The sequence below is a fragment of the Chrysoperla carnea genome, chromosome 3 (assembly GCF_905475395.1).
Source record: "Chrysoperla carnea chromosome 3, inChrCarn1.1, whole genome shotgun sequence".
Taxonomy (NCBI): Eukaryota; Metazoa; Arthropoda; class Insecta; order Neuroptera; family Chrysopidae; genus Chrysoperla; species Chrysoperla carnea.
In genome coordinates this window covers 72,506,100-72,518,567 of record NC_058339.1, presented here as the reverse complement: position 1 = coordinate 72,518,567, position 12,468 = coordinate 72,506,100, and the positions used below count along the sequence as shown (strand labels likewise).

Sequence of the window (12,468 nt, the reverse complement as noted above, 5' to 3'; positions counted from 1 at the left end):
TGCCTTCAAAACTAACATTTTTCGTCTGAAGCATTTTCCTAAATTTATTTATCGTTTCAAGCATATATCAACTTAAAAAAGAAATCACTCTGTATATGGTACTGAAGAACCCAACGAAGCGATATTTTTTGTAATTTATCATTTTGGCAAAGAATATGATTATTTCCTAAAAGAAAGGATGGGATTTAAGCCCTGTGGTCACTACGAGCTAAAACTACTTTTGAACTAAAAACTAAGATTTATTAGATTACCAGGTCATAAAACCGGGGTAAAAATAAAACAACGCCTTTACTCCAAAATATTTAATCTTTAGTCAATAATTATCTTCACAGATGTCACCTAGTCGTTCGGTTGTGTAAATTAATCATTTGGATAACTTTCATGGATTAGTTTTACCGCATCATGACAAATAAGATTCTTCTATGGCTTATTTAAACTGAGTATCTTACAGTTCAAGATTCTCCATTGCTCGAGGGCAGGAACACTTTCTAATGAGTGGTTTTACTAGGGATAAATGATTCGAGAAGATTTTGTCCTAGTGATCAGCGCCGACAAAATAACCTTTATGGCTAAGAGAGTGTAGAGAATCCCACAGGTTTTAGTCTTTTATTATCTTCTGGAGCCACACATGCAAGCCAGTGGTGACGCTTAAAATAGGTTTTTACAGGAATGCATGTAAAAGTTTCCTATCCTGGATATAATATCCAGGTTTGAAATAAAATATCCAGCTTTAGTTTAAAGATTTACTAAGCTTCTTATCTGCACCCAAGCACGCCTTGACTTGTGTACGTGGAATACATACACTAAGGAGGTTATATCTTGTGAATTCGTTTTCCGATTAAATTGATTATTAATTAGTATTAATCTTGAGGCATATAATATATTAACTACCCACGTAACCGTCTTCGATTCCGCCACCCAGACTGTTATCAAAAGACGCTTTCTGACATTGTACATCCCTTGATTCAAACAAAACAATATAAGAATGAAACAGTTTAACAAATTGTGTCCTTGTTGCACTTAAGGTATTCATAAAGATTAATAGTACAGAAGAATGTTTTAAAAAAAAACGTTAGCTGCTTTGCTTTTATGAACCTAAATAAAAACATGTGGAAAAAGATATATTCAAAAAGAATAAAAATAAAAAAAAAGTTCTAAAACAAAGACAGTTAAATACAATATATTAATACATTCAACACAATTTATCTTTATTTATTAATGAAATAATAATAATAATAACATAAACAGAAAAGATCTTAAGCAAATTTCTTCTTTACACAGTTCACCACTTGACAATAATAATAATATGGATGACAAAGATAAATAGAATGTAAATTGATATAGTTGTATCTTTATTCATTTTTTTACTTCTATATACGAAAAAAATATTGTTGTATATGCAAAACTTTATGTATTTTGGACCCAACCTCAAGAAAACATGAACATTTTTCGTTTGGAGATTCCGAATTCAAAAAGGGGAGTCCACAAGTTTCACGCACCATTATCCTTAACAGTACTGATGGCGATAGAGACCTATGTTAGGTTATATTAGGTTATATTGACTGTCCACGAAGGACACACTTAAGCTATAGAGCTTCATTTATTCATTTATCAGATCCTCAATTATTTTGAGAGGCTGAATGCACCTCCTTCATGGATATGCCATGCACTACACCAACCGCTCACAAGTATTAATTAAATTAATTTTTTTTGTTACGCCGGGAGTGGATCCTGCTACCCTAGACATACCACGAACGAAATTGGTTACGCTTTCACCAACTGTGCTAATAGGGTTGATTAGAGCAGCTAATTTTTCGAAAACTATTGGAAATTAAACCTTTTGAGCATAGTGAACAAGTATTTTGGAAGTGGATATTTAAAAAAAAATTAAAACAAACAGTTGACTGAGTTAATTGTTGAAATACCCTGTATAGAAAGTGAATATCAGTGCTTGCATTATTTTTTTCAAAATGGACACCAAGTTTTTCTATTAATTTATGCCCTTACGGGTAAACAGTGATGATGATTGAAACATGTTTACGAAAAAATATTTCAACTAAAAGTTCTTTATTTTTTTATAGTTCTATTTTATATAGTTCGACATTTTTTACATTTAAACTTTTGTTATATCTGAAACGATTTAGTTTTTGCGTCCTGAGCACTCTATAAAAATTTAAGCTCGATATCTGATTTCGTTTTTGAGTTATCGTGTCCACAGACAGACTAAAAACTGGATAATAATTTTAATTGTAATGTAAAATTAAAAGTGTGGGGTGGTAGATATCTTTCAAATAAGCTTATTAAAAAAATGAATGTAGAGTACACCCCATGCTTTGAATTTTACATTACAAGTCAAAAAATTATCCATTTAGGTGCAAGAGAGCGTGTTTTTTTAACGATAGTTAATTTATTTGAAAAATAATTAAGTTTTAATTTTGTAAACGTGACAATTAGTTTATTACTGAGTAACGGTAGCTGGATTCTATTATTTTAAAATATGTGCAGACAAAAAATTTAGGTAATGTATAGATGTTGTGTGGCACTTCACACCAGTTATTTTTTTTAATATCATTTTAATAAATGTTATTGTTGGACAAAGAGTGGCTTATTGGACACACCATTCAATTATGAATATTCATTTCAATATATAAAACGACATGATAGTATCTGATATATACAGACAGACACAACTTAACTCTTTTTTTTATTTTTTGTTAGTGTGTCGGCAAATATCAAAGCATTTTGTTGGATATTGATATAATGTGTAATGAAATGTTATCTACCGCCTATCTTAAGCTATTAAAATGCGCATGTCGAGATTCACAATGTTACTATATGTATGTTTGATGATGGATGAGTATTCTCTACCTGGTGTGTGTATGTATGTATGCATGTATTAGGTCTGTAGCCAGGCGTAGTACTTGACAATCATTTCAGAACAGCTAAAAAATTGAGAAGCAAGACGGTTAAATTTATTTCGGATATTTCTTTCAATGTTGATCTTAGAAAGGAATGTAGAACGTCTCACACTTGAGACTGGTCGCGTTATCTGGCGCTGGAATGTTGGATGCGCGCTAATCAAGTATTCGAATTTTTGTCTGGCAAATTAAAATTACGTTAATTAATTAAAAAACTAAATCATATTAAAATTACAACTACACTCAACTGATTTGCATATGTATTTTTTTTAATAATAAAATAAGAATAACAATATCTGGCACGATGTTAGCAATGGTAAAACTGTCTAAGAGGGCATGAAAATAATCTTACAAGTGAAATTTACAAAATTAAAACATACCATCGACCAAATTTTCGGGTACGGAACCCTAAACTTGCACTTGAAACATATATAACACTCTCCATTAAATTAACTTTTTTTAGAAAACTGAACTGAACCGATTTCGAGGATCATCGCCTGTTTTTTAAGAACACTCTCCATTAAATTATCTTTCAAACAAAACAAAAAAATCAAAATTGGTTCATCCGTTTGTGCGTTACGATGCCACAGACATACAGACAGGCGCACACACACATATAGCGGTCAAACTTTTTTTTTGGTTTGGGGGTTAAAATGATTTTAAAATCAGCAATAATATTCGCAGTCACACGCACTAGTAAACGCTACCACTCTCAAGTGCCAAATTTTCATAGAGAAAAAAGTTGTAAGACATGACTTTCCAGTTGTTTTGAAATGACTGTCAAATACTACACCTGGCTCTAGACCTACACGATGAGCTGTTTGTTTGAATTTGTTTACTCTCGTCTTAACTTTTAATTCTAAATATTATTTTAATAACTTTTTTTTTTTACTTACTTTTATGTGCTAATATTTTTTGTATTTTGTAAAAACTTTTGTTTATATTCTTCGTTTTGTTTCATTTAGTTGCCAAAACAATAGATTTTTTTTAAATATTGTTTTGGTGTCGTAATTCGTTATTAGTCGCGCGAATTAAACTTAATAATATTATTATTATGAAATAAAAAGATGAAAGATTTGTTTTTAGGCAATGGGCAAGCACCTGTTATCGTTTTAAGTTGCCTTGCGTTGAACTTGCTACCATTTTAGGCTTGTATATACTAACTGATGCTAACAATTTTACGAGGCAGAAAATATTAACTTCCGTGCCCTGAGGCTTCTATCTCAAAGTTCCGGGAAGTCGGTAGATAATAAAACATTGATAATCGGAACACTTATTACTGGAAGAAGTCCAGTAAAGGGAACATTTTTCTAATTTTTTATCAAAAATCGTCCGTTTATCGAATCAATATGCTTGATAAGTTTTCGAAAGTCAGATTTCATTCAAGGTTATCTACGATAAACATTACATATTATCCAAGTTTGGCGACACGATGTTCGATATTTTATCTAAACATTACATAAGATCCATTATATCCAGCAAGAAAAAAAAAACAAAAATCTAATTTGATTGTATCAAACGTGACTAATTATAGACAAAGACTATCGTTAAGTTATATAAAAATGTGTAAAAAGTTAAAAACAAAAAAGTATGTTGCGGAAATGATTTGATACTATATAAAATTGAGTGTATGGTAACAAATAATTAATATCAATTTTATTTAAAAAGATAATTTATTTCCTTTAAGCATTTAATGACTATCCATAAATCTTCACTTCGCCCGCTACGATTCGTGTACTGTATATGATATGCTCTTGGTATATTAATATTTTATTGACATACTTTCATTAGTCATATTTTTTAATTAAATTTTTTTTTTTGTAATTTGGCTTAAATGGAGTGGAAAGTATTATAAAAACGTTTTTTATATCACAATTTGTTCACGTCTATTAGATTTTAATTAGTTTAAAAATTGAAGACTCTCAGAAGACATGTATCCTGTGCCTATAAAATGAAATAAGAAATTAACTGGCTTAAATTGTGAGAAAATAAAATCCTTTGAGAAGATAAAATTTTCATACATGAATGTTACAATAATTTTCAAGGCAGAAGAGGGCTATAGTCGCAGCTATTCGATTTCAAATATCCCAGGACTCGCAGATACGACTAATGCAGGAATCTATTTTTTCAGAGATAATTTTTGAATAAAAAATTGTTTACTCTGATTGACTAAATTTTTTTTATCACTTCAGGTGAAGATTTCTTTCTGCACGACGGGCATTTTGAAAATCTTTAGAAGTACGCAAAATATGAAGGTTTAAAATTCCTAATTAAACAAATAGGAAGATATAAGTTAGTGACGTCATTGTCTGATATCACCTTAGAAATACATATAAAACTTTGTTTTGTTAAAAGTAGATGGGCAGTAATCTTTGAATGATTTTTCGTGTTTTAAACAATTAAATTCACTTTCAAATTTTGCCATGGTGGTTTTTGCTGGTTACACATTTTTATGCATAATATGACAAATTTCAGGCAACTACCGTATTTACCGACAATTTGTAACTTTCCAGTATAGGGAAGTTCTTGTAATCGTTCAGAAAATCCTATTCGAAATTTTCATAATATCTTTACATTCCATGGCCAGGATAATGAATTAACACCACTTTTAGATGGAAGTCTTTGTATACGCCGTCTTCTGTAAAGTCGGGGAATTTCTTTCAATCACGATTCCTCGTGAATAAAAGGTGTTGTCCATCTCGGATTTGGCCCAACTAATAATGTATAAAATTGTAGAAAATCATTTAAGCAGTAATTTATCCCCTGTTAATTTTTTCTGTAAAACTAATATTTACAATAACTAATTTTATAAAATATTTGTATAACATGGGTATATTTCTTTTTTCAGGGCCCGGGTTTTGATCTCAGTACCTCTTGCATCAAAAGCAATTGAATGACTCTTGTCATACAATTCCGTTAAATGTTATAATTATTATTGAAATGTTTCAGGCATTGGCATAACCTGCATGCAGAGAACGTATCTGATTTGAAATATTTGGCAGGTCGGGACCACCTGATGAGAATATATCATATCATACAAGGAATCTATACACACCATCTGATATTTATAGCTCAAATAATCAGATCATAGCTTAATTAGATCAAATAGTGCGTATGCTGTTTTAAATTAAAACATCTGCTCACACTAAGCCAATTAAGTTTTGTAACTTCATAATCATCAATCAACTGTTTTTTTTAGAAACAAATAAATATTATCAAAATTAATTTTTCGAACCAAATTCAGTAGTCATTTTAAAACTAAAAGAATAAAATTTTTAAGAAAAAATACTCTTTAAGGAACAAGCTTTTATTGCATTACTACAAAAAGTAGAAAATAACGTTTCCTATTAGTTACTCATACTCAATTATTCATAAAAGCTAGAGAGGCTCAATTTGAAATATCACGAATGATTTGGAGTGCCTCAAGTTTTACAAATAATCAAGTATGAGTATAGGAAAAATTATTTTTTATTATACAATAAAAGTTAAAAACGCATATATATTAAATATGGTGGAAGCGATGATAAAATCAGGTCAAGCTTATCGTAAATATGCCTTGTTGGAAACCGGGAAGTGAGTCAAATTTAACTTTTAAGATTTGATTACATACCCCGGAGCAGGTGAAATTAAATAAATAAAAGCTTTTACAAATGTCTGTTTTTTTATGATGATTTCATGAAAGTACGCATTTCACAGAAGTGATTAGCAAATTATAAAGCTGTCTGACAAGCTTTTTTGTAGGTCTGAGGGTAATCGGAAAAATTTATAGACCCGGAGTATTGTTATAATTACGAGTTGGTTGGGTTGAGTTATTTTGTCGACTATAAAGGAGTTGGTTGAGTTCTGAAACTTTTAGCCCTCCAAAAATGGGACACTATTACAGAAATTTTTTTTCGGTCTATTTTTTCTTAAATTTTATCTGAGACAAAATGCCGATCTCAAACTTTTCAATACATCGATTACATTTCCTTGTGAGACAATATCTAGAATCGACTGATCTAGTTAAGAACCAGGGCATCAAAATTTATATTAGATATTTCTAACCGTTACAAACTTTGGGATAAAATGCAATGTATAAAAATATTTCCCGAAAAAAAATTATTATCTTTTAGGTATATTTATTTTTTGGGTCTAAAATTTTTATAATATTTAACACCAAAAAAAAAAATCATCAAAAATAAAAAAACGAGAATTTTGAATTACATGTTGAAAATAAAAATTAGGATAGTTTGACTGAGGCTGATTATTGACCAATGCACACAACACCATAATAAATACTGAACCAAAGTTATATATACATATATTTTATTTTTTTAGAGGCAATAGTCAGGGTCGAATTCTGAGAAAACGATACTAAAACTTGTTTGATATTTACCGCCTCAGTGGGTATAGAAGTTAATCTCTCTACATCCCAACTACCAAGTTTGTAACTACAAGAATCCATCAGAGAACACAAAATATAACTGAAAGTCACTTGTGTATTATTATAGGTTCACTGAATATAAACACTGAGAGATTATATTATATACCATCTAAAAGAGAGAACGCCTATAGTCTTAACAATAAGAGTGTTAAGTTACGGATTAAGATATTCAATATAACCGTTATAACTGTTAATGGATAATCATTGCCTGGAATTGATTGCCTTTCATTTTCAATGAATTGTGACCAAAATTGAAATATATTTTAAAAATTTCAATAAGGTGTTTCAAGATTGACCACAATATTCGCATAAAGTGAAAGTTTTTTCACCAATATATAGATTAAGGGTGGCGAATCTTTATTGTATCAACGTACCATTTTTTTCTAAAGATTATTTTGACTTCGTGATGATTGATATTCGTGAATTAATTCTTCCTTAAAAATGTTTCCTACGCCATATCAAGCAAAAACAGCTTAACGAGCAAATTTAGTGATGTAAGTGCTTTCGCCAATAATAGCGATATAAAAGAAGTGTACTAATGCCAATTTTTTTGATCTGTTACATTTCAGGCCAGTTTTAAGATTCTTTCTTCGTGTTTCTAGATATGGCAAGCAATGACATTTGATTTTTAATCATAGACATCGAATGTTTATTTCTGTCTTTCTTTGCATTTGCAATTAGTTCCTTTTACCCTTTTACTTTGGTTCGCTTTTTTGACTAAGGAATTTGTGATTTGTTTCAAAATAACAAAGGTGGAGTTTTTACATCAACAACTGCTCCATGAAAATCGTGAGTATATGTACTCGGCCATTAATTGACCTGATTGAGTATCAAGAACATACTTGGGAGAAAGAATATTGGCCATCACATATAAAAACCCATAAGACGTAAACAAATTCATCCTGTCATATGTATTGTATACTTGCGGACAGTAAAATTACGACAATTGCATATCAGATTTATTTGGTGGCATTAAAACACATATTAATAAATATGTATTTTTCAACCACCAAATATATCTGATATACAGCAAAATGTCGCATTTTTTTGCCCACAAGTATACGTTTTGACAGTTGGGAAAATATTTGGTTCTGATTGGCAAACTTGGTTACATCTTTCGTTTTTTTCCTATGTTATGCTTGCTAGTTTCTTGTAAATGTAGCCCTTTTTTAAAATGAATTTTAGAATAATATATAAAAAATTGGCGAAGTAGTCGGTAAACTCGTAATGTTATATCCCATAAGAAAATGTGCTTATTTTGCCAATCTTTCTTGCAAGAAAGAGTAATTCGTGTAACTTAATGATAACAAATTGTTCGCTTTATTATTAGTTTTATAAAAATGAAGTCGTTTATATGATTAATAAGTACATCTGTCTTCTTCTTTTCAGGAATGAAGTCATATTCAGCTTTTGGAGTTATTACAACAAATATAAGCAGGGGCTCAACACTTTTCAAAGCTTACATCGTGAAAAAGAAGAGAAACATTTCGAAAATTTTTAATTCATTAAACATTAAATTACTTTCTCAACAATATCTTTACTTTATTGGTTAAGATGAATAGTGTTCATAACTCCTTAACTATTGGGTTTTGGAGAAAAGTATAAAAGACACTTTCGTCTTAAAATTGTAAAAATAATATGCTCTTAAGCTATGTTCGTCAAGTCACGGAACACCCTGTATTTGTTATCTGTTTAAAAGCCAATAGCATATGTTATGTATGGGGCAATCAATAACTTTAATTGCATAGTCTATAATAATTGCTGTATAATACAAAATCAAAATACAATTGACACCTGGTCTATGTTGTTATATTATGGTTTATCTTCGTACTTTGTCTATTTAAAAACTAAAATAAAAATTATAACCATAAATGGTCACAAATGTTTGGCGATAAAATATTTAAAAAAAAAAACGGTTAAAAGTTAAAATATTATTTTAGCATAATCACTCAAAACAACACTATAAGAACTTTTTAAGTTTAATAAATAATTTTAATGCATTTATATTAAATTCCACACTTACATGTAATATTTTTACAAGAAAAAAAAACTATATTCGTCATACTTTTTTATATGTAAAAAAAAAATGTATATTTACAACAACTAAAATGCGAAAGTATTTTACTTTGAAGTTATACCGAATAAAATAATATTTTAATTACTATACAGTCATTACAAATTTTATGAAAATTGTTTGCGTATGTTCAAAAACATATTATAGTCAGTTTTTTTTTTAAGTTTAGAGTCTTTAAAGCCGTGCCTTATTTTATTTTTAAAGGTGTGTAATTATTTAAAGGTGTTCGATCACGACAATTATCGTAATATAAGGCTTCGTTCGATCATGGCAACTATTCTGAAATTACGGAAATGGAGCAAAGTACAAAATTTTGAATTTTTTCAAAATAGAAAATATTATAGTATTATTTGATCAATTTTATGCAAAAAAGTACTCTTGTAATTTTTTCTCTAGACGCTTAGTTTACGAAATAAAAATTCTTAAACTAAGAAAAATTAAAAATGCAATATTCGATTTTAAGAAAAGATCCTGCGCTACGACTTTTTTTAAATATAGAGCTGTAACATACGTTAAAAATAACGTACGTAACTTCCAAAAACCATATTTGTTTACAATTTCTCATATTTCATAAAGTTTTTAATCAATTGGTGAATACATTAAATTTAATGTGTTGAAAAATACTTGAATTTTTGTGTAAGGAATAATTTTAAATTGGATATTTAACATACAGTTCAATAGGAAATTACGTATGAACGCAAATTCATCAAATTTTAATACATGCACCTACTAATTTTGTTAATCGATTGTCATAGATTCTAGAAAGTATCATGAAAAACTGGGCCTTAATTATTATCTGAATAATTACTTTGCTCCTAAGATATCGTAAATTTTTAAAAATGTTGAATGAAAGTTTGTTATTATTTCTAATTAAACACAAAAAATAATTAGGTATATTAATACCAAAAAAACGGAATCAGTAGAAAGGAGTATCAAATATTTGAAGTCAATAACCAATCGTAAACCCCAATTTTTCAATTCGGTTTGTTGATTAGTTCATCCAAATATTTATACAATAAACAATTTTAGAATTAAGAAGTATCCATATCAAATAAAATTTTGTGGAACATATAAACTTGCCGCATGTGCGAGTGAAATAATTATACATGAATCCTAATTGACCGTGACAGCCCTGCCTTAGCTAAAAATAATTTTCAGTAATAATTCATGATTAAAAAAATCAACAATAGAATCACAATTACCTACACATAAAAATTATCTTGATTGTAGGCGAAACAAAATATAAAAATCATTCCGATACTTATTATACTAATTTCCAATCAATACTAATGAAACCATAAATATTATTTAATATTTTTAACGATTCATTTTAATCAAGAATTATAGCTTAATAAAATATCGGAAAGTTTTGATGGTCGATATGAAAAATTTCATTTTCTACTTAATATTTTTATTTACATTTTACTTAAAATCTTAATAAGCTAGCAGTTAATTTAAAACTAAAATAATTTAGCCATTATTTTTAAATTTGGCGGCGAAATTTAATTTTACCAAAATATAAAAATAAACCGATTAATCATTTATTTTGAAAATTGTTCAAACAATTCAACAACAACGTAATGAACAAATAATAATAGTTTCAAAACAATCTTTCCCAAAAGCTTTTCCGGGAAATATATTTTTAAATCGAATGTATTTGTTTATTTTTAAAAGAATTCATACTTTATCTAATTTTTTTCTTATATATCAAAACTTGAAAAAGCTTTATGATAGTTTAATCATAGAAGATTCAAAGTTTTTGGCTAAATAAAAATACAAATTGGATAATTAAATAAAAGTTGAAATTTCAAAAGTGTGTATTTCTGAAGGAAGACTTAACCTGTATTCATGAATAATTAATAATACAATTTAGTTGATAGAAAAATCTTATTGTAAAAAATTCTAAATCGCATGGAAATAATTTAACGAATTTTTTACAATAACATTAACTTAGAAAAATAAATAAATTGTAATAAATAAAAATATAAAAAAATGAACATTACCTCAACTGCTATACCTGAGCGCAATGCATCCAAACCATCTAAACTTAAACAATATTCAACGAGCACCAAAAACAAGCACAAATAAAACATTTTAACTACTAAACCATAATTATTTATCATTTAAACATTTGAATTAAATTGCAATTGATTTTTTTTTTTAATTTTAATAACAAAATAACATTGTCAATATAAGCAACAAAAAGAACTTAGTTCTAAGTTGACATCGTCGCCATGAGAGCTATTGGCCTGACACCGTACGGCTAGTTATTTAAATATTAGTTTGAAGATAAGCCAATCAGCATGGATGTGAAGGCTTGTTCACTAGACACCTGAAAAATATAAGTTTATAACTGCATGTCTGCATCAACTCCGAAGCTAAACTGTATATGAAGTACTTTTTTTTACGTTGAAAGAATTAACAATTTGTATATAAACATGAAACAATACGATTTAAATTTCGTTTTTGTAATCGTATTTACATATTTAAAAGTATGCTTTTGAAGTACTTTCTTTAGAGTTTTTCCCATTTACAGAGTGGCCACAAATCGAACGGGAATTATTAGGGAAATCTAAGTAGTATTCAAATAAATATCTGCGAAACTATTCAACAATAACATGGATTATTTATGTTTCTTTTGCCTTTAATTATCATTGAAGACAATTATTTTTATCCAAATTGCAACTTTTTATAACTTTTTTCGATTTTACCAATTATAGATTTTTTGGGATTTGAGATTAAACCAGTATGTTGGTCGTCTCTGCTATTGAAATAAAATAAAGCAAGCTCGGAAACACAAAAATCAAGTAATTTGATAACCAGATAAGTAATTCTCAAGATATCGACCGAAACAAATCCCAGAAATCGATCTTTAGAGGCCCGTGCGCACAGAGGATGGGGACCACCTCAGACCAAAATATCGACCTAAATTTCATACCAGATCTGATTTTCGGATCGACCGCGGTCAATTTCTTAGAAAATATTTGTCTAATCGTCAAAAAAACTTTATTTTCGTATTTTTTGTGTTCTAATTACTAGACAATTAAAAAACC

General features: G+C 28.8%; 1 protein-coding gene across 3 annotated transcripts in view; it reads right to left on the bottom strand.

Moving 5' to 3' along the window:
* Positions 1-11,605, bottom strand: part of LOC123295415 (axin) — an 84,106-nt gene extending 72,501 nt beyond the window's left edge. Inside the window, exon 1 of one of the 3 annotated variants that reach the window (XM_044876760.1) lies at positions 11,419-11,605. The gene's annotated coding sequence lies outside the window, so the exon portion shown is untranslated. The remainder of the gene's footprint in view (positions 1-11,418) is intronic. The other 2 variants (XM_044876759.1, XM_044876761.1) reach the window with 2 other exon arrangements.
* Positions 11,606-12,468: the final 863 nt, after the last annotated feature.